The sequence below is a fragment of the Suricata suricatta genome, chromosome 2 (genome assembly GCF_006229205.1).
Source record: "Suricata suricatta isolate VVHF042 chromosome 2, meerkat_22Aug2017_6uvM2_HiC, whole genome shotgun sequence".
Classification (NCBI taxonomy): domain Eukaryota; kingdom Metazoa; phylum Chordata; class Mammalia; order Carnivora; family Herpestidae; genus Suricata; species Suricata suricatta.
Window position 1 is genome coordinate 149946172 of NC_043701.1, and position 27444 is coordinate 149973615.

Consider the following 27444-nt stretch of genomic DNA (forward strand, 5'->3'; position numbering starts at 1 on the left):
ACAGCAAGCTCTTGAGAGCCCAGACCTCCAGTTCAAAGACATCCATTTCAGGAGACAGCTGGCCAGCTGGCCAACACAGCCACTAGCTACACAACCGGATAAGGAGCCGAGCCTGCACCACCCACGAGGGTTCCCTCTTACAGACCCCTGGGTGATAACTGACCACTTGAGTGACCCCACTTTCCCCTTCCTGCCCCAATTCCTGCTCTTATGTTTTAAATTTGCCAATAAAGAGTGAACTCACGAAGTCCTAGATGCCCCCCCCCCATCTGCTTACCCCCTATCCCCTCAGGCACTAAGGGAAAGCAAGTGGTTGAACTTGGCTTCAGAGTTGGGCCTGCCTTGCTGTCCTGCTCTGGGGGAGCACAAGGACGTGAGGGAAGAATTGGGCTGTGCTCATTCCCTCCCCTGATCCTTTCCAGAAATTTTATTTCTTCTTCACATTCCCTTTCCCAGGCAAGTTCCCAACTTCTACTGCTTTATCCAGCTTATCTCCTCCTGTTCCCCCGGGACTCTGGCATGCCCTTCTCCAAACTTTTCCACTCCACCTTCCGCTGCAGGTGGTTGGCTTCCTCTGTGTGCCTCACCCAACCTGTGAGCCCTTTGGGGAGCAGCCATGTATCACAGGTACTGCAGCAGCCCTGGGGCCTGGTGGCCAGAGTCCACACGTGTCTGCTCCACACCCGGTGGCCGCTGCAGCTGCAGACGAGGGGCCTGTACAGTGGGCACCCGGTGCGGACTTCTCCGTCAGCACGTCAGGGGAGACTCTCCAGAGCGAACAGCAGTGATGGTCACTGCACTATGGCCACACCGTCTGGTCCAGGGGGAAGTCAGGCCAGGAATAAAGATTCGGAGGCTGGTTTTCTGCTCCTGAGCTGGTGCTGTCTCCATGGGCTTGGTGGGCAAACTTGACCTTCAGTGAGCCGGGGCTTCTGTTAGACCTGCAGAGACCAAGAAGCACCGTTTGCTGCCAGGAAAGTCAATGGAATCAACAACAGGACACCTACCAAGATATCCTGTTGTGGAGAGCTGGGGAGGGACATTTATGAAATCTGGGGCCGTCACATTGTTTTCTGTATTTGAGAAAAAAAAATGTAATTTAAAAAATGAATAGGGGCACTTGGATGGCTTAGTAGGTTAAGCCTCCGATTTCGGCTCAGGTTATGATCTGGCGGTTTGTGAGTTCTAGCCCCATGTGGGCTCTGTGCTGACAGCTTAGAGCCTGGAGCCTGCTTGGGATTCTGTGTCTCCCTCTCCAGCTTATGCTCTGTCACTCAAAAATAAAACATTAAAAAAATTAAAAAATGAATAGCAGACGCAGAGTACATTGAGCAAGCAGAAACTTGGGAGCCTCTCACAGCCCAACAGGATCTCTATGTAGCTTATGGTGCAGTGTCCCAGATAAGACTGAAAGTCTGACATCTGGAAAGAGGCAGAGGCTTGACTTCAGGCCCCCCAGGTAGGCTAGTACTTTACGCACTGCTCACCTACCCGGAGAAATGATGTAATAAACAACCTTTAGGGGCGCCTGGTGGCTCAGGAGTTTAAGTGTCCAGCTCTTGATTTCTGCTCAGGTCATGATCTCATGATTTGTGAGATTGAGTCCACATTGGGGCTGCCAGCACAGAGCCTGCTTGGGCTTCTCTCTCTCCCTTTCTCTCTGCCCCTCCCCTGCTCACGTGGGCGATATCCCTCTCTCCAAAAAGTAAATAACCTTACAAGTAATAAATGTTAAAAAACTGCATTTTCCTTTTAATTTTAATGTAAGTTTAAAAAAAATTTATTGAGAGACAGAGAGAGACAGAGCATGAGCAGGGAAGGGACAGAGAGAGAGGGAGACACAGAATCTGAAGCAGGCTCCAGGCTCTGAGCTGTCAGCACAGAGCCTGACGCAGGGCTCAAACTCATGAACCACGAGATCATGACCTGAGCTAAAGTCAGTTGCTCAACCGACTGAGCAACCCAAGCACCCCTAATGTAAGTTTAAATACAGGTATTTTCTAGAGTTTAATATAGATAAAATCATACACATATACTCATTTTTTTGTCTTTTCCCCATCAGCATAATTACTTTTAGATTCACTCATGTTAATGTATCAGTAGCTCACTCTTTTTATTGGTGAGTAGTGTTTCATTTTATGGGATGTGTCATAATTTGTTTATCCATTTGCAAATTGATGGACTTTTAGGTTGTTTCTTGATTTTGGCTATTACAAGTAAAGCTTCATGAGCATTAATGCATAAGTAATTGTGTGGGCGTATATTTTTATTAGACTTAGGTAAATAGCTAGAAGTGGAAGGACAGAATTGAATGAAATTTGTATGTTTAAATTTATAAAAACCTTCTAGGGCATCTGGGTGGCTTAGCAGTAAAACAGCCAACTCTTGATCTTGGCTCAGGTCATGATTTCATGGTTCAGGGGTTCGAGCCCCATAATAGGCTCTGTGTTGACAGCATGGAGCCTGCTTGGGATTCTCTTTCTCTGCCCTACCCCCTTGAGCATGCATTCTCTTTCTCAAAACAAATCAACATTTTTTAAAAACCCTGCTAAACTATTTCCCAAAATGGTTGAACCATTTTATGTTCCATCAGCAGTGTAGAAAGTTCCAGTCTCTCTACATCCTTGCCAACACTGGTATGGTCAGTCTTTCTGATTATAGCCATTGTAGTGGGTATGTAGTAGTATATCTCTGCTTTTGTTTTGTTTTAATTTCTTTCTTTCTTTCTTTCTTTCTTTCTTTCTTTCTTTCTTTCTTTCTTTCTTTCTTTCTTTCTTTCTTTCTATCTATCTATCTATCTATCTATCTATCTATCTATCTATCTATCTATCTATCTACCTATCTATCTATCTTACAGAGAGGATGTGTGAGCTGGGGAGAGGGTCAGAGAGAGAATCTCAAGCAGACATCATACTCTGGATGTAGCACTATGTGGGGCTGGATTCCACAACTCTGGGATCATGACCTGAGCTGAAATCAAGAGTCAGATGCTCAACCGACTGAGCCACCCAGGTGCCCCTCCCTGTAGTTTTAATGAACACTTCCTTAATGACTAATGACGTTGGGCATCTTTTCATGTGCATGCGTCATATCCATTTATCTTCTTTGCTGAAGTGATTATTCATATTTTTTATCCATCTTTTAAAGACAGGAACAAAATATTGTGTGAGGAGGGGCAGGGCGAGGGGATCGCTGTGAGGGCCCTCCCCTCACTGTCCCCTCCAGAAGAACCTAGACACAGCTCTTTTGTGACTGCTCAGAGCTTTTGGAATTGGGTCAGTGTTCCTTTTGGCCATGTCACTACATTGAAATGATGGGGGTGGGGGTGGGGAGTGGTTTTATTTGAGTGTTATATAAACATTGAGCAGTTGTAGTTTTATTCTGGGCCTTAGCAACAGAAGCCAGCGAGGGAGAGGAGCAGGGCGGGGACACGTTTTAAAAAAGAATATATATAAAAATTCTTTTATTTTGCAATAATTATAGATCCATGAGAAGTTACAGAAAAATGCTCGGCAGGTGTCATGTACCCTTCACCCAGTTTTCTCCAATGGGAACATCTTCCCTAACTACAGTACAGTACAAAACCAGGAAATTGGCAGTGCTCATTCAGATTCCTCTAGTTGTACATGTACTCATGTGTGTGTGTGAATAGTTCTGTGCAATTTTATCATGGGTGTAGATTCATGTAACTAGCCCTACTCTTTTTCTTTTAATTTTTAATCTTTATTTTTGAAAGATAGGGAGGGAGAGAAAGAGGGAGGAAGGGAGTTGGTGAGGGAGAGGAACAGAGAGAGAGTTACACAATCTGAAGCAGGCTCCAGGGTCCAAGCTGTCAGCATGAGCCCGATGTGGGGCTTGAACCCATGAACCATGAGTTGATGACCTGAGCTGAAGTCGGATGCTCAGCCAACTGAGCCACCCAGGCTCCCTGTAACTAGCACTGTTTTTTTTTTTTAATTATTAAAAATTTTTTAAAATGTTATTTATTTTTTTGAGAGAGAGAGTGTGAGCAGGGGAGGGTCAGTGAGAGAAGGAGTCACAGGATCCAAAGACAGGCTCCAGGCTCTGAGTTAGCTGTCAGCACAGAGCCCGACATGGGGCTCGAACCCTCAAACCGTGAGATCGTGACCTGAGCTGAAGTCGGATGCTTAACCAACTCAGCCACCCAGGCACCCCTAATTATTTTTTTTAAATGTTTATTTTTCAGAGAAAGAGACAGAGTGTGAGCCGGGAGGGGCAGAGAGAGAGGGAGAAACAGAATCTGAAGCAGGCTCCAGGCTCTGAGCTATCAGCACAGAATGCCATCCAGAGCTTGAACCCAGGAGCTGTGAGATCACGACCTGAGCCAAAGTCAGATGCTCAATGACTGAGCCACCCAGGCACCCCTAGCACTACTCTTAAGACACAAAGCAATTAGGGGCACCTGGTGGCTCAGTTATTAAGCATCTGACTTAAGCTCAGGTCATGATCTCACAGTTTGGGAACTCAAGTGTCACTTTGGGTGAGCATGAGCCCCCCCTTCAGGTAAAAGACAAGCCCTGATTCAGGTGAGCCCCACTTCTCTCTCTCCCTCTCCCTCTGCCCCTTGTGAGATTCTCTCTTTCTCTCTCTCCCTCTGCCCCTCTCTCACTGGGGAAGGGCAGAGAGAAGAGACAGAATCTCAAGCAGGCTCCACACCATCAGTACAGAGCCTGATGTGGGGCTCAAACTCACAAACTGCAAGATCTGTGACCTGAGCTGAGATCAAGAGTTGGAAGCTTAACTGACTGAGCCACCCAGGCGTCCCCAGAGCAATTGTTTCTTTCACCTCAAGACTCCCTCAGGCTGTCCTTTACTGGCCTTCACTCCCCGTCCCCCCTTCTCCTTTACTCCTAACCTGAAGCAGCCACTAATCTGATTTCCATTTCTATCGTTTTATCATTTCAGAAATGTTATATAAATGGAATTATATAGTATGTTGCCTTTTGAATTTGGGTCAGTGTTACTTTTCTCACTCAACTCACTTGAGATTCATCCAAGCTGTTGAACATGTCAATATTCTGTTCCATTTTATTGCTATTTCTTGGTATGGATGTACCACAATTTGTTTAAATTTCCAGTTTTTAGCAATTGTGAATAATGCTACTAGGAACATTTGTGATCAGATTTTGGTGTGAACATAAGTTTTCATTTCTCTGTGACAGATGTCCAAGGAAGAGATTGCTGTGTTGTATGGTGAGTGTATATTTAGTTTTATAAGAAACTACCAATTTATTTTCCAGAGTGGCTGTACCGTTTTACATTCCCACCAGCGATGTTTGCATGATCTCATTTCTTTGCATCCTCATCATCATTTGGTGTTATTACTATTTTTTATTTTTGTTATTCTGATTGGCATGTAGTGTACCTGATTGTGGTTTTAATTTGCATTTCCCTAATGGCTAATGATGTTGAACATCCTTTCATGAGCTTATTTGCCAATGTATATCTTGTTTGGTGAAATAAATGTTCATGTCTTTTGCTCATTCCTGATTGGATTTTTAAAAAAATTGAGTGGTTTGTCTTCTCATTGAGTTATAAAAGTTCTTTATATATTCCAGATTCAAGACCTTTGTCAGATATATATTTTGCAAATCTTTTCTCCAAGTGTGTCGCTTTCCTTTTCGTTTTCATAGCTGTGTCTTTTGAAGAACAAAAGTTTTAATTTCGATGAACTGTAATTACTGACTTTTGTTTTATTATGGATGATGCCGTTTGTGTTTCATTTAGGCAGTCTTTGCCAAACCCAAGGTCACGAAGATTTTCTCTTTTGTTTTATTCCAGAAGTTTGTGCTAATTACACACAATTATCTTCAGTGTTCGATTGCTGACCTGACCTACAGGACTCATACAGTTTGTACTCCTGTTTTATTCCAGGCATTGCCGTCCCAGCAGGAGGAAGAAACGCACTGGTCTGAGGATCTCAGGTGCAGGCTTCTTTGAACTACCACAGGGTTAGCCAGGACGCACTTTGATTTCAGGTCTCAAACCACTTGTGTATGCAAAGCCCCTCAAGTACTGGAAGCCTAAAGTCTGCTCGTGGTGGGGTCTTATACTGAGATGGTCACATGAATATTACCGCTGTATGACCAGCCTTAACTTTTAATATCTCCCAGATGCCATTAAGACTGGGTACAAATAACAAATTCTAGGATTCCTGGACAGTGTTGACAGGTTGGTGGTCCTGCTCTGAAACAACTCACAACCCGTGGTTTGGAACATCATTTATCTTTAGCTAATATAGTCCACGGTGTTAGGCAAGGGTCAGCACCTTAAGATAAACATATAGTTAACCTGGTTCAGCTGAAGTTAACCCATGCTATACACATTTTATAGTTTTAGGCTTTTTTTTTAAGTTTGTTTATTTTGGGGAGGGGAGAAAGCAAGCGGGGGAAGGGTAGAGAGAGAGGGAGAGAATCCCAAGCAGGCTTCACACTGTCAGTACAGAGCCCAATGCAGTGCTTGAACTCACAGAGCGAGATCATGACCTGGGCTGAAATCAAGAATTGGATGCTTAACCGACTGAGTCATGCAGGTGCCCCTATAGTTTTAGGTTTTACATTTAGGTTTATGGTCCATTTTGAGTTAATTTTTGTATATACAATTGATTTATATGTATTGGCCTTGTATCTTCCAATCTGTTAAACTGCTCAGTGAAGATTTTAGGGGTGTAGTTGTTTGTGCCATGCTTAGTAAAAGGCAAATGATTGTATCTCATACTTCCCACTAATAAGAATGAAGCACGATGTTTAGTAGGCTTCTTTGGGTCTGAGGTTGGTATATCATGTAGGTGGGACTGGCCCATTTACTAGCTACAGGGAAGGCTTTTGGTGTTGACTAGGGCCCTGAACAGGACGGGGCTCTGCAGTAAGTCAGGCTGTGCTGCTGGGAGCCCTGCCATTTGCACCCCACAGTCTGGCAAATTGTATTTGTGTTATTGGTGTTAGGAAAAGACGCTATCTAGAGTTTATGGCAAACCCCTATGGGAGAATCACAATGTTGACACTTAGGGTTTTGGATCAAGGCCGTGTCATCTCTAATTGAGAATTTTAGATAAATCATCCAAAAAACAAAACAAACCCAACAGCTTCTAGTGTGCTATTGGACCCTGATGGAGACACAACCCACCAAGAGAGTTCAAGTGACTCTACAGGCAGAACCGCCCATCTTGAGCTGGGGTCTGCCAGACTGAGTCATAAGGTCAGTGGGCCCAACAGCAGTTTGTAGTAAGATAGAAGCAGCTCACTTTATATTGGGCATGTGGCTTACAGGGCTTCTCAGCTCATAATTGGGGCTGCATGAAGGGTCCCTTATATACAGCACATAGAAGAGGGAGGAAAGGGGCCAAACTTCAGCCATGAATGTGTAGGTTGAGGTAAGCCAAAAATGCTGCTGACTTACCTGCCTGATATGAGGTGACCCTGAAATCCGCCCAATGGGCAGAAATTCAGACAATGCATCTGGTCATTCACTTTGTGTGGAAAGAAGTAGACAGGTTAGACTATGTATGAGCGCAGGGCAGTGACTATTGGCTTGGCTGGTTAAGCAGAAATCTAGAAGAAGAAAGATTAGAGGCTGTGGTTGATGAAAATTGTACTCCCATCCCCCAGAGGAATGTCCATATTCTAATTCTGGAAGCTGTAAATGTGACATTATTTAGAAAACAGGTCTTTGCATATGTAATTAACTTAAGGATTTTGAGATAAGAGCATCTGAGTTATCTGAGTGGGCCCTAAATGTCATCACAGTTGTCCTTATAATGCTGAGACAGTGGGAGACACATACATAAAGGAAGGCCATGTGACCATGGAAGCACAGACTAGAGTGAGGTAGCCAAAGGTCAAGTACACCAGGTCACCATAAACTGGAAAAGGCAATGAACCAATTCCCTCCTAGAGCCTATGGAGGGAGTGCAGCCCTGCTGATAGCATTGATTTCTGTCTTCTGGCCTTCAGAATTTTGGGAGAATAAATTTCTGTTTTCATAAGTCACTAAGTCATTTGTTGGTAGGCCTAGGAAACTGACAGACAAGGTGAGGACCTGTGGGACTGAGCAGGTAAAGGTCCATGCATCATGTATTCCCATGGATGAAGCATGTATAGGCATGTGTATGTTATGGCTTGCCCACTGGCATCACTCAGCACTGGCACAATGGGCACATGAACAAGGCAGCCATGGCGGCAGAGTTGAGGGGTGCATGGATCCAACAGCACAGGCTCCCACTCACCAAGGCTGGCCTGCGTATCACCTGGGCCAAAGTCCAAATTGCCAACAACAGGGACCCACACTGAACTTGCAAAGTTGCATTATTCCCCTGGGAGCTGAGCCAACTACTTGGTGGCAAGTTGATTACCTGGATCCTTCTGTTTTGGATCATCTTCCACTCAATGGTCATCTCGAGTGGAGCTGACACATATTCTGAGTGTGGGTTTGTCTTGCTTCGCTATCTGAGGGCGGATAGAGTGTTTAATGTGTCAGCGTGTGATTCTTTTAACACTGCATTGGACCAAGGAAACTACTTGGCAGCAAAGTGGGCATGTGACTATGGGGTACACTGGTTCTACCCCATAACCTCCTCCTTCTTCCCCTGGAGCTGCTAACCTGACACAGGGCTGGAATGGCCTTTTGATGGGGCAGCTGAGTCACCAGCTAAGAGACTAATCCTGTAAGGATGGAGTACTTACTGTAAGGATGGTAGTCCATTCTCTTTAGTCATTCCCACTGTATGAGGCTGTGCTACCTTCCGACAGGTAGAGTCCCAGGGAATGGAAGGAGAAGTGGCTCTCTCTCGTTAATCTACTTAGGTAATTTATATATATCTTTTAAAAGTTTATTTTGAGAGAGCACACATGCATGTGAGTGGGGGTGGGGCAGAGAGAGAGAGGGAGAGAGAATCTCAAGTGGGCTCTGCTTACAGCTTAGAGCCTGACACAGGGCTCGATACAACAAACCATGAGATCATGGCTCAGTTGAAATCAAGAGTCTGAAACTCAACTGACTGAGTCACCCAGTTGCCTCAGGAATTTATATTTTCTATCTCCAACCGTAGGCCCTGTAAGCCTAGATACCTTGGCTCCAGAGGGACATGACTGTATCAGCAAATGTGAAGCCATGACTGTCCCTTACTAAATTTGGATTCTTTGTGCTAAGAGGCTAGCAGGCAAGGTGTGGAGACACCATCCAAGGAGACTGGAGCCAACCTGAGCCCCTGATGCCCCTAAGCCAGGGTCTTTTTCTGTCTTCCTTCATCTTTCTGCTAACCATTTGGCCCTTTCTTCCTTCTGGGCCTCCACATTCTGTTCTGTTTGGTCTGATCTCAAATTTGTTGCTCTTTCCTCTTCTCTTCCTATTCCAGGCCACCCCTTCCCTTGCCAGCTTCTTCCATCTGGTCTAGTCAGTCTTTCATCCATCTATGAGCATGCCTTCTCTTTATATTTTATATCAACCCACCAGAGTTCTTCTCACACTATCCAGGCCCTTCTTTTTCTAATGAAAGCTGGAGCACAAGACAGAATGCTCTGGAGTTAGACTGCCTTGTGGGTTTGAATTCTGGCTCAGCCAGTATCTGTGTCCTTGGGTAATTAACATTTTAGGGCTTGGTTTTCCCCATCTGCTCACAATACTACTCGTATCACAGGGTTTGCAGGGTTTGAAGGAAGGTTAAGAGAGCTTACGGTGGACTGTTAGTAGTAATCAGTATTAGCTGTTTTCATGTGAGCTCTTTGAGAGTAAGAACCTTCGCTTTAATCTTTGAGAGGATGAACCTTCTCTGGCCATGAATAGGGACAAAGGAATACCCTGTTCTTATTGCTGTCTCTTTTCTGGCCCTTTGCGTCATCCCACTGGCAGGCTGTCTGCCCATGAGCTGAGTTCTCAGGTCTTCGTGAGGAGGGAGAACCTGGGACCAGTCCTCTGGGCTCCCACCAAGCCTAGCACTAGGGAAAATGGAGCCCTACCTCCAACTCTCCTGCCAGTGGTGAATATAGAATGTGTTTCTTTGGTTATTCATGGTGGCATGACCAGCAATCCTGAAGCTCATTGGCTTAGAACAACAGCCATGATCTCATGGGTAAGGAGGGCAGGCAGGGCTCAGGAAGCCACTCGTGCTCAGTGAGTGTGCACTGGGGTTCACTGGTAGCTGGAGTGGTCTTGAGGACCCATAATGCCTTCACTCACATGCCTGGTGTTTTGGTAGAGATGGGCAGAGGCTGGGCTTAGCAGATTCTTTCTGCAGTTTCAGGGTCTCTCAATATGATCTCTTTAGAAGGATAGTGGGAATTCTTACATGGCAGCTGAGAACCCCAAAACTGAGTGTTCTAAGAGACATAAAATCCTGAGCCCAAAGCTGTTCCAGTATTATTTCCTCTGTATTCTATTAGTCAAAGCAATTAAAGAGGCTACCCTACTTTTATATAGAAGTTCCAAAGAATTCATGGCCATCTTTCATCTGCCACAATGGAACAGCCAGATTCCCCCGAGACCCATGCAAGAACTGACGAGTTGGGGGGAAAGGAGAAGACCACCAGGCAGAGGTTACACGGCAGATGGAGGATCTACCAAGTGGGGGGGCTTCTTTCGGGGTCAGGACCCTTAGTCCCCAGCCGAGGCTGATCCATGGTCCCAACAGAGCAAGTCTCTATGCTCCCCTGGCATTTTTTTCCTTCTATAAAATACTAGTTGATGATTTCCAGCCTGTCCAGAACTGTCCAGGGTCTCACACATTTAACCTTGACTGTGGCTATGATATTTCTTGCTTCATGAGACCACAGTCATGGAAGCCAAAATGTCCTGGTGTAGGAACTGCCACTCTTATGAACATTTGCCATCTACCTTCCTAAAATCAGTCTGTACCCAGCCACAGGGATGAGATGCTGTGTTATACAAAGGGGCCTCATTAAGCAGTAATCCTCAAAGGTAGTAGGGTACTGTTTGTGTAAATTATTTAAAAGCCAGTGTACTTCTATCAGTCAGAGTTCAAATCCTCATAGCTGGTACTTATAATGGCTTTCTTCACTACTCATTCTGTATTCCTGTTGTCTTTAGCAAGCACCTCAGCTGGTTGTGATTCTTTACCTGACAGGGTGACCCAAATCTTCATTCCTGAATGGTCTGAGCAATTAGCAGTCATGCCTGACTTGGCTGTTATAGTTTTCCATGGACTTTAATCACAGGGCATGGTAGTTCTTTTTTTAAATTTTTTTAAGGTTTATTTATTTTGAGACAGACAGAGCATGAGCAGGGGAGGGGCAGAGAGACAGACAGACAGACAGACAGAATCTGAAGCAGGCTCCAGGCTCTGAGCTGTCAGCACAGAGCCAGCTCAGAGCCTGATGCAGGGCTCTAACCCATGAGCAAGATCATGACCTGAGCTGAAGTCGAATGCTCAACTGACTGAGCCACCCAGGTGCCCCAGGGCATGGTAGTTCTAAGAGACTCCCTAAGGAATCTTCTGTATTTCAGACATTTCTCTACCTCCACTGTATCCACTGTGAGTAGCAACCCAATTTGCCATTGGTAATCATGATCAATCACCCTACATAGCTCAATAATTTCCTTATTTGCCTGTTAGCTCAGGAGCATGAAGAGCCCAAAGTGGCCAGGTGGCAGTCTCAACTTCTAGTTCAGTGGAATCATTATTGTACCTCCTTTTGGAACTAGGGCTTCTAAATTTTTTTAAATCTTTTATTTACTTTTGATACAGAGAGAGACAGAGCATGAAAGGGGGGGGGGTCAGAGAGAGAGACACACACAGAATTGGAAGCAGGCTCCAGGCTCTGAGCTGTCAGCAAAGAGCCCGATGTGGGGCTCGAGCCCATGAATGTGAGTTCATGACCCGAGCCAAAGTTGGAGGCTTAACCAACTGAGCCACCCAGGTGCCCCAGAACTAGGGCTTCTAGATCAGTGGAGTTCGAGGTTATGGGAGTGGGAAGCAAAATTTTTGCTAGTGGATCATGGGGGATAATAGTGAGTGGAGCCACTTCCATTTCTACTTCTTGACTCCTAGACCCATGAATCCTGGTTATCTGCATCTGGCAGGACATTCTGACAGTCCCTCAAGGCATTTCTACCTACCTGGCACCAAACTGAATCTTTGAAAGGCCCTTCTACCATTATGTCAAGCCAACTACTTCAGGATGATGGGAAATATGGTAAGACCAGAGAATTCCATGAGCACAGGCCCATTTCTTCAATATATTTGCTGTGAAATGAATTCTTTCACCAGAAGTGATACCATGTAGAACACAAGATGGTAGATAAGGCATTCTGCAAGTCCGCAGATGGTAGTTTTGGCAAAAGCGTTGCACGTAGGAAAGGGGAGTCCATATCCAGAGCAAGCATTTATTTCCATAAAACCAAAGTGCTTGTTGTCCCTTCCATGATGGAAGCTGTTCAGCATAATCAACTTGGGAACGGTGCCATACTGGGGACTTAATGGTTTCTGTTGCTTGCAGGTCAGGCACTCATCAGTGGCTGTAGCCAGGCTGGCCTTGCTGAATTATCCATGTTGCTGAGCCCATGTATAACCTCCACCCCTGCTATCAGGGCCACTTTGTTCATAAGCCCACTGGGTGGTGACTGGGGTGGGTGGGAAAAGGGGATGAGTAGTAACTACCAAATGGGTCATCCTATCCACTTGATTATTAAAATACTCCTCTGCTGAGATCACCCTTTGGTGAGCATTCACACAGGACACAAATCATGTTTCTTTGCCCTGAGAGATCTACCCACACACCTCTTCCCAAAAACTCACCAATTTTCCAATTGGTGAAATTTTCCAAATTTCCAAACTCCTGATCATCTAACCAAAACTGGCTGCAACCCATGAATTGGCAGACACTTATGCCTCTGGCCATCTCTCCTTCCAGGAAAAGTAAACAACCAGGTTTATTATTCTCCAAGATTAGTATGTTTTCTGTGCAGGCCAAAATAGGGGAGTTGAGTCCGGATATGGTGCCAATCATCACCCCTGGCATCCTTCAAGTCCTCAGTGGTAGCACTAATCTCTTCAAACCTTCCAGGAATGCAGTATTGCTTTTGGTTTATTGTTTTCCTAGGTAGAAGTTCTAGTGGTTTCCATTCAGCCTTTCCTGCCATAATAGTCCTCATTCCACAGGTTAGGGAACCAATGTGAGAATTCTGCCAGTTGCTGAGCATGTCTATTCTAATTCTGGAACTGGACGAGTAACCGCAGGGTGGCATCAATGATCCACTGTGTCCACTGTGAGATGAACCTGAGTGAAAACCGCATGGATCACCTGTGCTCCATAAGCCGCTACTCTGAATGGTAGGTTTCCAGGAGTCAGTTGAGAGTCCACATCCAATAATCTCTGAAAGGTATAATTATTTCTCCTTCTCCAATGCACAGTGGCAACCCCGGCAAGTAGGTGTTAGTCCCTTTGGGGAAGGCTGAGAGAAAGAGTAACAATGTAAGTTTTTGGCAGGTTAGTAGGGTCCTTCCTCAAGGGGACCTGGCCTCCCCTTTATTTATGAAGTTCTGGGTCTACAAAATGGCATAAGCCTGGGAATTGAATGAAGGCTGTGACTCTCTATTTTTAGGATTCAAGTTAGAATTCTGTTCACCTGACCTAGAATTCGTCTACTAATACAGATCAAGTAAGAGTTTAGTAGTGTGCTCATCTATTTCTCTTCTAGGGATACTGTGATCAATTAGCCAACATCACTGGGTCTCTGTCAGACTATTCTGATTATTGCATTGACTCCGTTGTTCATAATGGTAGCCATGACTACCTTGCTTGTTGGTGATTGAGGGCCATTGCTTGGCCCCTGCCACTTCACATGATTCAATTATCTTCATTACATTTGGTGATCCAGTTCAGTGGCAGCAGTTCCCACTGTAATTTTGACCTTCAAGGACGTGGGGGGGGGTCCCTCACAAATTTATTTCTTACAGTCATGGTGAAAAGTGTCTCTTCTGGACCCTCCTGGGGTGGCTGAGCAGGTTTTGCTTATCAATAAATACACTCTAATATTACCATCTTCCTTTTCTTTGGATACCTCCCTCTACAGTATACCCAAGAAGTTCTGGCATTTCAACTTCATTTAGTATAGACCACTTTTGGGTTCAGCTTTCAGTCAACAAAAAAAGCCGGTTATAATACTTCCTAGCTCTTCAAGCTAAACAATGTCATCTGTACTTTCTGCTTCATAGGCCTACCTCATTAAATTTGGCCCAATCTAACTTTCTGTTCTTATTATGCCATTATTCCACACCCTAAATATGTATTCCACACATCACAGAGTGAGCAGAGAGGAGGCACCAGATCCACGCTGATGACTGAAAAACTTCTCACCAGACCCCAAATCTGATTGTCAGCCAACTGAAGACCGAGTGTGTCAGTTCAGGCGCTTTGGGTTAAAGTGAGGAGTACAAGAAGTTTGTTGGGGAGCAACTCCTGTGAGAGATAAAGCAGGAGGATGCAGGCCTGGGGAGAGGGAGATTTAGTCCCTGATGGCAGGCATGAGAGGGCTGCAGCCTCCTCATTCCCCACAGTAAAGGAGGTATACCTCCTTATATCTTTTTAAGTACTCCCTACACCCAAGGTGGGACTGGAACTCACAACCCGAAGATCAAAGCCGGATCCTCTGCCGACTGAGCCAGCCAGGCGCCCCTGCCTCCTTCTATCTTTGCCAGGCTCCAGCAACGGGAATTTTCCGGAATGTTTGACTGGTTTCCTGGCTGCAGCTGCCTTAAGAACCTCCAGGTGGCCTCTCGGCCCGCCCCTCTGCCAGCCCCGCCCCACGCCGCACCTGCCGGCCAATCCGCGGCACCGCTCCGGGCGCATCACAATAGCGCCCTCCCGGCCCCGCCCCTCGCAGTCCCGCCCCTCGTCACAAACAGCCTGGGCAAGTTGGGGAGAGGAGGACTTTCCCCAGAGAAAGCGGCCTCATCTAGGGAGACAGGCACCCAAGGAGCAGGTGAGCAGCTGACGTGCTGCGACAGCGCGAAAACAAGTCTCTCGGAGCCCCCACTGTCCCGCTTGTTGGTTAGGGAACCGTCCCCCTTGTTGGGCCCATCCTCCCGTCTCCTCATCTGCGTCACCTTGCAGATTCCTTCTGCTTACCCTGGCCTCTCATGTCCTTGACACCGTGTCTCCGACACCAATGTTGTTTCTTCCCAATAATCATTCCTTTCTTCCTCAAGGTAGTAACATTCTTTGGGCATCTTGAGCAAAGTGCGCGGAGCGGAGCCCCTGAGCGCCTTTCTCCACTGTCTTCCTTACAAGTGGTTTCTTCTTGGAGGGGACGCTCTGGCCCACTTCTGACCCTTATGACCCGGGACTTGGGACTGGGTGTGTTTGGTCTGGAGTTTTGTCTCCGGTAAACGACGTGTGGAGCTGTTGGGCCCCGAGGAAAGAAGATCCTTTTGGGGAGGTGGATTTGGAGCCCTGCTTACAGTGGTTGAGAGGTTGAACTAACTGACCCCGTGCGAGTGATACCCATTTCTCGCTTTCCGCCACACCTCCAGGCTTTCCACTTTACCTCACCTTCCCTTTTCCTTGAAGCCCTTTTCCCACTGTGCTTGAGGTGACCTTCCTTGGTCTTTTTTCAGTGGACCCTCCTGAACCTCACCTTCTCCCTCTGAGATGGTGGCAGGATTAGCTCTTGGACCCTTCCTCTTATTCTCTTCATCCCGCTAAGTGAAGTTATTGAGGTCGTGGGTTCATTCCCTTGGGCTGACTCTCCAAACTGCTGTCTCCAGTCTTTTTCTGGACACAAGGCCCAAATGGCCATCTACCTTATACACACCCATATGTGGGTGTCTAAAATTGATCTCAAACTGAGCATGGTCAAGATAAAATTACCGACGATCATGCTTCAGAAAACTTGCTCATCCATCAGCATTCCCCATTTGCCGGGAAGGAGCTGGCTTTGACCCTGTTTCTCTTCCATCTCGTATGTGGTTCATGGCTAAATCCCATTGCTCCCCATTGTTCCATTGCTCCTTCTCTAAACTACTGCAAGAGGCTATGAAGGGATCCTACTGCTGTTTCTGTGGATTGATATTGTCATTCTGGCTATAGCCAACTGATAAACTTTCATGGGAACTTTTATAATTCACAAAGACTTACAATTTTTTGTCTAGGAAACTTGCAGTGATATATAGAGGTAGAGAGAGAGGCTATAAAATATGCATTTGGCAAAGGTTCAGGAAATAGGAATGCTAGTTTCCTGCTTATAAGACTATAAATGGGTAGCAACCTGTTTGGAAGTCTTATTTGGCTGTATGTGTCAAAATTCTTACACTGATTCAAAAATTCTATTACTAAAAATTTATTCTAAGAGGGGTGCCTGGGTGGTTCAGTCAGTTGAGCATCTGATTTCAGCTACAGTCATGATCTCACAGTTCGTGGGTTCAAGCCTCACACTGGGCTTTGTACTGACAGCTCAGAAACTGCTTGGATTCTCTGTCTCCCTCTCTCTCTGCCCTTCTCCCACTTGCATGATTTTTTTGTAAAAAATAAACATTTAAAAAAATAAATTTTTATTCTAAGAAACAAGGACATGCACAAGATAATTATTGACAAGGGTATGCACTAAAATGTTATTTCAAAGGGTGGTGAAATGAAACTTTAGCATGGGACATTGTTGCTTTATAACTTCCAAATGATACACACAACAGCGTTTCTGACAGAAGCATCTGTTAAGTGGACTGCTTGGCAATGTGTCAGGCAAGGAGCTCTCTGAGGGAAGACTGGGACCCAAGTGTCCATGACCACTGTCCAGAGTTCACCTGGCAACATGGAATGAAGCTCAGCCATGACCTTTTTCTTGCTCCTGGGGGAGTGGAAATTCTGCCCTGAAGAGGTGGAGGCAAGAATGGAAGCAGGAATATCAGGTTCTCCAGCAAGGAGGGGGCGCAGACAGGTACCGGGGCTCCGGCAGGAGGGAGGGGACAACATTATTCTAGGGAAACTATAGGAACTTACTGTGCTGATGTCACAAACCTGCTCCCATGTCATCAATGAGTGCCCTTGACGCACTTACCCATGATCTTAGTTGATACCCAGGCTGGGGCTAAATCAGTGGTCGTCAAAGCTTAACGGAACAATTTTCTTTGAGGTCTCCAAGTGAAAACGAGATATAACACCATGGTCACTCATGATGCTGTGCTGTTCTAAGATCTTTGAATGCATTGATTCATTTAAGATTCATAATAAGCCAAAGTGGTGAGGCTCTCATTGTTATTTTATAGAAAGGGAGAACAGAAATGCAGAGAGGCCATGGCTCCTGTGGCAGAGCTGGGGCATGAACTCAGGAGTTGACACTCAGGTTCCATGTGCTCAGCCACTGTGATTTGGATCCCAGCGGGTCTTTTAGCCTTGCTCTCAAATGCCTTCTCCGTCTCACCACCTTGCTCTGGGAAAACGAGCAGTCTGAGGCTTGGAAGTAGGTGAACTGTCCTGGTTGGTCACGTCACAGACTGCTGCAAAATGTAAGATTTCTTCTTGATGCCAAGACCCCTTTTGGGCAGGGCCTGAAGCAGAGGATGAGCCTGAAGAAGCGAGAGCTGCAGATGCCTCCCCAGGCATGAGCCTCGTGTCCTTTCATGGGAGCTGGAGACTGAGGGGCAGGAGGCATGCTGGGCTATCACTGAGTCTTCATTTTATTCTCCACCAGGGCACAGGCCTGCTGCTGTCTATTCATGGAGTTTGTAAGTCAGCATGAAGGCCCATTGACTGAAGATGTGTGACTTTGCCCCCTCCCCCCCATATACTGAGGGCAATGTAGTGCCGATGCACAATTAAACAACACTGGATTCTTGAAACAGGTCAGAGCCCCAGCCCCAGAGTCATGGTGATTTACTTGTTTCTCTTCAAACTAAGAATCCAAGGACTCATTGCCCAGTTCCCTTAACCAGTCCCTTCCACCCTGGCTTTGAGACAGTCCTTTGTTGGACATGTAACTTCTGGATTTTAACTTGTAATGGGTCTTCCAGCAAGCATGGTGGAAAAGCAGAAACCATCTGCCTAAGGCAAGACCCGAGTGGTTAAATTATAACAGTAACCAGCAATATTAGAATGAAGAGAAGTAATCTTTTTTGGGGGGTTTGATACAGAACTATATCAGATGTCTCCAGAGTGATGAGCTCATGGACATAGCCAGGCTTTCCAAGTCACCCTGTGAAATGTACAGACTCTAAAATGTTTTTATTAATACAATATTTTATTAATGCTCTGTACATTTGCCTATACAAAATTAACCTCTGAACCATTGAACTTCATTTTTAGATTTTATAACTTTTCCTACCCTGTGAGATGGATAAGTAGGTCAGCAGGTCAACCATTTAATGGTGCACTAATAAAAAAACATGGAGCTAATTAAATTTAAAGGATAGTGCCGTGCCTATTATTTGCAGGGTCTCTTTTGCACATGATTGTCACGTCAGGGCGTAAGGTGAGGGGGCAGGCCTCTGGGGCTAGTGGCTATCCAGGAAGCACCAAAATGTGTTGGGTATAAAGTCATGCTGACAGTCTTGGTTTTTGACATCGAAAAGGCTTGTCTGAAGAGACTGGCCTCTTGGCTGAGGCTGAATCCCAAGTACTTGAGAGGAAGACATAGGCACAAGGCCACAGATAGAGAATGTTCAAAGGCATACGAGGCCAGCCCTTTCGGGATAAACACAATGTAGTAAAACTACAAAAAAAATCCAGGAAATCATTAAAGCTGAAGATAAAAGTGGACCTTAGAGTGGGTGAAGGGGTTATGTCCACATCCAGTGCCAATGGTTTCACCCTTGAGATGTAGACTCAGGCTCAGGCACACAGAGGACGTCAGAGATATTGGTGTGTTCTGTTTCACAGGCTGAGTCTTTACTTATGAATATACTGACCCTTGTTTGTTAGTGCTTTTTATATCTTACTTTTATGACCTCTCATATACAAAATATGACATTTATTCTTTTAAGGTGAGAAACATGATTCCATACAAAAACTTGAATCACAACATAATCTGTGGAAGCCTAGGAGGGTAACTCTTGAGTCTCTGTGACATAAATGTCCTACGCAAATGTGGTTCAGGAAAAACTCACCTTCAAGATGAGTTAAGGAAAAAGAACCAGCAAAGGGTCACTGTGAAGATACTGCATGAAAAGAGAAGTAAACACAAATGGATGAGGAAGAAGACCTGCCACAAGGTACCTGAAAAGTTTGACCAAACACCTTGTATCACACGACACAACTGATAAAGGAGTTACCTCTGCAAACAAGGGACACATGTTTTGATATGGGAGCCGAGGGGAAAGTGGCAGGACCTCAGAGGAGGTGAAATGTGACCTGGCAGAGCTTAGGGAGCAGGCAGTGGGGGAAAAAGAGAAAGGGAGTCACTGTTTGCTGTGATGCAGACTTACAGAAATATTTGGCTCTTCAAACTATTTGATATATAACTATGATTTGAAACATTTACAAAGAGCCTCTTTCTTCACTCCCACCCAATAGCTGAGCCCTCTGGACAGATGCCCTTGCAGGAATGTCTACAGTGGCCTGGAGGCTCATGATATGACTGCTTTGCAGTAGAGGAGGGCTTTCATTAGGAGAAGCTGTTCTCTGCCCTTGCCCCATTACTCCGTACTAGCTGGTTCTATATCTCTGCTTTCTGGGGCTCCATGAATCTCTAGGCTCCCTCTCATGGGTCTTCTACCCTTGTTCCTTAATCTAAGCTTCTTCTTTTATTTTTTTAATGCTTATTAAATTTTTTAAATGTTTTTTATTTATTTTTGAGAGACAGAGAGAGAGACAGTGCGAGCAGGGGAGGGTCAGAGAGAGAGGGAGATACAGAATCTGAAGCAGGCTCCAGGCTCTGAGCTAGCTGTCAGCACAGAGCCCGACATGGGGCTCGAACCCATGAGCTGTGAGATCATGACCTGAGCCGAAGCCGGATGCTTAACCGACTGAGCCACCCAGATGCCCCTTAATCTAAGCTTCTTCAACACCAGATCCCCAATCTCCCAGGTAGTACAGCCTTGGTTTATAGTCTCTGACCTCAAGGCCCTTTTTCTTGTGTCAAAAGTACCCTGGCCCTCCCTTCCCTAGGACCCTGGCCCTCCATTTGAGTCTCCATTTCTTTGTGTTCTGGCTCACTGCATCTGGACATCTGAGCACTGAATTAAAGATGGGGATGTGGGGACCTGGAAGTGAGGCAGAGACAACATTTTAGGTTGTATGTCATTACTATAGAAACATCCAGTCGTGTTCTGGGTGCAGCTTCACTGGGGTAGGACCAGAGATAGACCAGGAGGTGTGCCAGCCTCCACCCCACACAGTGTATCTGAGCAGCTGTTCTCCTGTTAGGTCTCTTCTCTCCCCTAATCTTCCCAGACCACTGGGCTCCTGGGAAGCATCAGGTTCCTAGGGCTCAGTGAGGAATTGGGGAGCTCCAGGATTGAGGGATTGCTCCACTTCTAGATCAGTGTGTGAGAGAGGTAGAACAAATATCGGATAAGGAGTCCATCACAGGATAGACAGGGCAGAATAAACACCAGCTAAAGGAGGTCATCAGATGACTCTTAGAATGAAAGACCAGAGTGAATGAAATGAGAGGTTCACTACATATCAGAGAAGACCAGAGAGTGGAGAGCAAGTCTGGGAATGAAAGTGCATGAAGAAGGCTGGATATACTAGAAATCCCATGTGGCCCCAAGAAATTAACACCTCTGACTCTGGCTTAGAGGTTGCCCAAGTCTTCAGGGTGTGGCAAGGTCAGGGCATTTAATGAAATAACATCTGTTAAGAAGGACCAGGCGATTTAAGATCTATGCTGCCTGAGGATCTATGGTCTGGGCCCATTTCTTGTTGTGTTCTGGAAGCCAGTGCTTATTACCACTTTATTCTTGGAGACACTGAGTGAATCAACAATGAACTGAGCCAAAGTTTAAAAATATCTGCAAGGAAATGTAGCAAGTGCTTAGAGTATGGCCAGATTGTGAATAGTAGGCTAAAGCAGCAGAATTACCTTTTGAAAAACTCGCAAGGCTGGAATCCAAAAGGCAGCTCTCAAAAGATATATTCATCAAATCTTTCCAGAAAAATCACATCCAAGTCAAAAGGGCTCTTTTGACTCACCTTCTGGAATTAGGAAAGTCCTTCACAACCTGTCAGCAATGTCCAAAACTGGTTCTCTAGCTTCTGAATGTGCCTGAGAATGGGACTCTGCCTCGCCTAGGGAATCACCCAAGAGGCCTCAGAGCAGTTAAGCTGGGTGCAGAAGGTGCAAGGCCACACTTGCTGGTGCTCCAGAGGGGTACGCCAGCCTGCAGAGGCTCACAGGGCTAGCGTGAGCAGCGGTGAAGGCCTTAGATATGCAGAAAGGATGAGAGAAATGACAGGTATGAGAAAGTGCCAAAATACAAAGCAACAAGCAAAAGGCATCTGAGCAAGTAAAATCTTACAAGGAGTCAAGAACTGGAGGAAAAATGACAAAACTGTGAACCCATCTGGAATGCAGGCAAGCGTCTTCAGTACTGGAGAGCCCCTGACCTCCTCACCCCTGCTAGTGGCTACAGGGCAAACTCTGGTCAAACACAAGACAGAAGTGATAATACCAGGAAAGTATTCATAACAAGCACAAGTAAAGACAAGCTCTGTAAAGTCATTTGTAGGTAGCCCTGGGGGTGGGGTCTCAAGGCAAGGCTTCTCTTGTTCCCGGAGTGAAATTTGGGCTGGAAGAGGGGCCTCCCCCTGGCCTCCATTTCACTTAGGGATTGAGAACTTTAGTATAAATGTAATTCTTTTCAAGAATGCATTTTTTCCTCCTAGTTTCTAGAATTTATTGTGAAGCGAAAGTTTTGTGAATCTGTGCCAAAGATATGTTTAAGGTTCTTCCTACTTGTGTATCTGTGGCTTCATGTGAAAAAAAATTTTCAAAATTAAGATGAATAAAAAGAATGCTTTTGTTTTATGTCATTTAAAAGAAGCTTCTGCAGACAGTTTGCTGTGCCCTGCAGGGTGGGAACTGTTCATCTTGTCAGAAGGAACTGGGATGTGAAGAATCCAGAGGTCATGACCATGTTCCCACTGGACCCTTAACAAAAGCAAGGTTGTCACTCATCATCTCATTTGGCTCTCAGGACTGTGCTGTACAGGAGGCGGTGTCCCCAAGGGTCACTGACGTTGTCATACCCCTTCCTCCACAGCAAGGACTGTGTCAGGAGAGCCAGCACAGGAGAGCTCGTGGTGCTTGAGTGGGTTCTGAGCTTTACCTCCATCAGAACTTACAATTTTTTTTTTAATGTTTATTTTTGAGAGAGAGAGACAGAGCATGAGCTGGGGAGGGCAGAGAGAGAAAGACACAGAATCTGAAGCAGGCTCCATGCTCTGAGCTGTCAGCACAGTGGGGCTTGAATCCACAAACTGTGAGATCATGACCTGAGCCGAAGTCAGATGCTTAACCGGCTGAGCCACCCAGGTGCCCCAGAACTTACAATTTTTGAAGTGAAAGAAATCCCTGAGATACCAGGTCACTTGCTCAAGATAGCACAACTAGTTTGTGACTGAGAGGTCCTGCCTTCCGGCTCCCAGGACTCCTGCAGCCTGTGCTCATGCTCGGTGTGCTTATCTCAGCCTCGCTCTCCTGTCTCCTCAGGCGATGGGCCAGGGGCCCCCTGCGGAGTGCCTTCTCCACTAGTGGCACGTGAAGCGAGGCCAAATGTTTGATCATGGAGGGGGCTGTCAGCTTAGGGCGCTGCTCCATGGGTGATGGGGTTTACTATCTCCATTTGTCCCTCAAGGGGGTGCACTGTACTGTCACCCCACCCTAGATGCTGTGGCACCCAGAACTGTGCAGGTTCTTATTGTTTTCATGAATTCTCTCTCCAGTTTTCTTAGGCTCTCTCTGCTTCCCCTGTGTTCTTTTCAGAGCACCTGATTTAAGGGCAGGGAGGTGGGAACAGTGAACTCAGGGCATAGGGGCTGTAAGAGAGGCCCACATGTTACATCTAGAGGCCACGCCCTGATTCCATGAGCCTAGAGCCACCTGCCCCTTTCTCAGTCCCTCTTCTACCTCATGAAAGCATGAGTGCTTTCACGTCAGGATGCCCTTTGGAGGCCCTGGCCAAGGCCGATTTTTCACTTTTGTGTTGATGCAGTGGTAGGGACTTCCTTGTCTCGGAACAAGCCTGCCCTGTGCACCATTGGTCTAACCCCAACTGACCACAAAGTTGCCTGGCATTCAGTTTGGCTGCTGTCTAAAAGGGCAGGCTCAGAATTTCTGAGATCAACTCCCAGAAGACCCATTGGATAAACAGTTGTTTTTGTTGCCTGGGACCTGGGCTATCTGGCTGATTCTGGAAGTGAATTAATTTCTTCTGCAAGCTCTTGACTGTCTCTCCAGTGGATGACCTGGCCAGCATCTCCCTGGGTAACTGAAAAACTAACCTCTTCCCACAGACTGCCAGGCTGATGTCTGTTGCGTCTGAATCGGGAAGCCTGGAGAATGCTGGCAGCCCCCTCCTTATGCTCTGCCTCTATTGAGATCTCAGCGGTCCCTAACAGTCCTCAGAAGCAGGTCTACCTAGAGAAACAGACTTATTTTGAGGTCCGTGAAGCACAAGGGTGCCTCACATTACATTCAATATTGTGTATGGAAATGATGTATTCAGAATTGTATGTAGATGACAGGGTGCAATTTCTGAGGAGATGACCAATAGCATTAGTTCAGTTCTCAAAAGGTCTAGGACCCATGAGAAGTTATGAACCATTTATCTAGGAGACCCATCCATCTCTGAAAGGCCCAAAATTGATACCCCCTGGATCCTTTTTTATTCCTGCTCCCAGATGCCAAATGGACAAGGAAGGGACTTGTGGGTAACCCTGTGGCCTGGGCTGAATGAGAGTGTGGGGCCAGTTCAGGAGCCTTTGGACTTCTGAGTGCCATTCAGGGTCCTACAAAAATGACCTAATCTAGGGTTATCAAGCTTCAAGAATCCATGACGTACCCTGGTATGGGTGGGTGAGGGGTTCCCAGAGAGGGTCCAAGTCTTTCTACTTTGAGCCTAGGATAGTCAAAACAGTGGCCTGAGGCTGACCCCTGGGTAATTTGCCCATGAAGTGGCTAAAGCATATAACCATGTTTCCTTCTAGGCTTGTAAACATTTTACTTTGAGACTCACCCAGGGTTCCTTTGTTCCAGTCTCTTATAATGAGTCCGTTGGTTTCCTTGGCAACTGGAGTTTACTATTAGGGTGACTTTTTAGACACAGCAACAGGCCTGGAATTTAAAATCAGAAGCTTCCTATTATGTACCTTATCAATACTGGGTACTTTGGTGAGGGCTAAAATCTTTGTACGTGGCCTTTCACTGAACTGGGACCTTGACAGCAGAGGGCCAGGGAGCAGATGGTGCCTGTTTGGAGGCTGTCTCACTTTCATACGTCCTAGAAGACATTTTCTTTTGCTCTGGATCTACCTAATGATCTATGTTACAAACATCCTTGCCTGAAACCTAGTTTTTCTTAACAAGTGGTTCCAAAATGTTACAAAGCTATTTGGTTATCTCATAGGGGTATGTTGGTGAAAAACAGACCACTGAGTGGTTCTCAATGACTGGTAATTGGGTTAGTGACACAAGACCCTACCTGTTCCTACCCACAAACTGGATGGAAACTCATTTCTTTCTTTAAGGATTGCCCCATTGTTCAGTGTCCATTCTGGCCCGTCAATTTATCCTCTTGGAAAAACGAATTTAGGTAACTTAATTCAAGTAGGAAAAACTGGGCCTTGACTTACAAACAGAAACCCTAACTACTCAAGGGGAATTCTAGATTGCTTTCTTCTTTCCTCATGTTTCTTCGCTTCATGCTTTACAGGAGGCCCCAAAAAATGAGAGATCCCATGTGCTATGGACTAGCAGGTGAGTTAGATCAAGCCATTGAAGCTGTAGACCTCCTTGATTAAGAAGTTTGTGAAGAAGGGCTGGGAGTGGGGTAAAGTAGGTATGGCACTCAGCCTGGGCACATTTCAGGGAATGTCAAAAAACCCTGTAATCAAGTCAACATGTTATTCCAGTGGCAGAGCAGTGGATTGCCCTGTACCTGGCAAAATGGAGCTCAAGGCCATGAGCAGTGAATTCACCAGTCCAGTGAATCTGGCTGTTTTCCCCCATCTGACTGTGGTGCTATGGCCATGGCATGTTCTTCACCACGTGGTTCTTCATTTATGAAATTACTTCCACCAAGTACACTTGGGGTATTTATAAAAAGTTCCTCATCTCCTTGATGGCCTTGCTTTTCATGGGCTTTGGAGTCCTCTTCCTGCTGTTCTGGGTTGACGTCTACATATAAAGGGTTACAACCAGGTGGCTTCCCCAAATCCCTGCTTTTGTGAATTATTATTATTTTTTTACTATTGCAACTTACAATAAAGATAGATATGTGACTGAGACAAAACAACAACCACCCTGTAATCAAGATAATATTTTAATATAATATAATCTTTTTTAAAAATCAAAACTAATACCAAAAAGTCCATGATAAGCAAAATATCATTACAGGGGCGCCTGGGTGGCTCAGTTGGTTAAGCCTCCAACTTCGGCTCAGATCAGATCTCACGTTTGTGAGTTCGAGCCCCGTGTTGGGCTCTGTGCTGACAGCTAGCTCAGAGCCTGGAGCCTGCTTCCGGTTCTGTGACTCCTTCTCTCTCTCCCCCTCTCAAGCTCTGTCTCTCTCTGTATCAAAAATAAATAAAACATTAAAAAAATTAAAAAAACCAAAAACAAAATATCATTACAAATTTTTAAAGTTTATTATTTTTTGAGAGAGACAGGGATAGTGGGAGTGGGGGAGGGGAAGAGAGAGGGAGAGAGAGGAACCCAAGCAGGCTCTGTGCTGCCAGCTCAGAGCCCGATGTGGGGCTTGAGCCCATGAAACTGTGAGATCATGACCTGGGCTGAAACCAAGAGTTGAATGCTTAACCAACTGAGCCACCCAGGCACCCCAACAAAATATCATTTTAAATAAAGAAGGATCAGTTACAGTGCTATGCTCAGCTATATTGGAAGTTGAAGCTGAAGGAAAAATCAGTAATGCTGATCCTGTTTTTATTTAAAACCATATAGATGCTGAAAGGACCACCCTCAGATGCCCCTCAGACCACATGGAGATATGCAGGGCTGGCCCCAGATACAATGCACCATCCAGGGGTGCTGCACCCACAGCTCAGCGTCCATACAAATGGGACATCACTGTTGGGCTGCCTTCATCAGCGCAATCTTACTCTCCTAGGAGACGCTCATAAACAACTTTATTGTTCATTTCAACAACTTTTGGAAAGACCCGTCAGCAACTTAGTAGGAAGCAGGAAACAACAGTTTATACATTAAAACTCTTTGAACCTTTGTTTTTCTGTGTCTGCCAGTCCTAAACTAACATATCATGGCCCTTACACAATTCTAAGTCCTCAAGTTGAAAGGCCTACACTAAACCAGATTTCAAAGTCTCAAAATGTCTTGGCTTTGCTTTTTCCGACCAACCTATCCCACAATACTCTGGTGAGGTAGTGTTCTCCCTTCTTAATTGTGGAAAGAAAAGGAGAGAAGGAAGGAGGGTTGGGGAAGGAGGAGAGAAGGAAGGAATGAAGAAGAAAAGAAAAACAGTAGGTATGTTAGATGAATTTCTTTCTATTCTTCGTCTTTTATTTATTATGCAAACAGAGTAAAGAGTAGTCCAGAGAAAAATAATCACCTAAGATACAATCTTGTGGAGGGACTAAATTTGTTTTTTCTTTTCTTTTCCAGTATCTGTTCAAACCACTAATAACTTAAAATCTAAAGAGATCATAAGTGAATTTTTATATTCCCTATATTTTTAAGTGAAATAAAAATGGAAAAACCCTGAAGCCCATCGAGTGCGGGCGGATGGAGTAGCTCTGTCTGTGCGCTCTGGGAGGGATTGTGTCATCCCTGAGCTTAATCTGAGACCAAAATCAAGATTTCAGTGAAACCTGTCCCTCTATTCTGAATGTCTCCTTCCCAGTATTATAGTATGAGGGTTTACTGGAAGAATATTTCCTGACATTAATATCTCAAAAGAAACTTGAGTGGCTGCCTCAAGTTCTTAAGAATAAGTAGAAATAATTCATAATCTATAATTGAAGAAGCAGAAGTCCAGAGACCAAACTACTAGCATCTGTCCCCAAGAGGTTAATATATACCCAATATACAGCATCATTTACACTTCTATGGACTTCTGGCAAGTGACATCTTTGTAGGGTTCATTTTTATTCTCTGAAGAACTCAGATTTCTCTGCAGCATTTCTTCCTGAGTTCAGGCACACTGACTGAGAGTGGAGCCGTCATGTTCCCAGTCAAGAGGGTATCTTTTCCAGCCTCCCCAGCATCTGGATTCCCTGTGTAGGCCCTGTCACTACATTCCAGGCAATGATTTGTACAGAAAAGACCGTAAGTGGTTTCTGAGCA

The 27444-nt window shown here is 45.5% G+C and overlaps 1 long non-coding RNA gene and 1 pseudogene across 2 annotated transcripts; one reads left to right on the top strand and one right to left on the bottom strand.

Annotated features, from left to right (window-relative positions):
* Positions 1–412: 412 nt before the first annotated feature.
* Positions 413–14748, bottom strand: LOC115285670. 2 transcript variants are annotated; one of them, XR_003905640.1, is made up of 3 exons: positions 14598–14748; positions 12770–13425; positions 413–941 (listed from the first exon to the last, which is right to left on the bottom strand). It is a non-coding gene; the product is annotated as an uncharacterized LOC115285670 (long non-coding RNA). The 2 variants fall into 2 exon arrangements; XR_003905639.1 differs by lacking the exon at positions 413–941 and having other exon boundaries at positions 12344–13425.
* A 2977-nt stretch (positions 14749–17725) lies between these two features.
* On the top strand, positions 17726–25312 carry LOC115285669 (annotated as a pseudogene).
* Positions 25313–27444: the final 2132 nt, after the last annotated feature.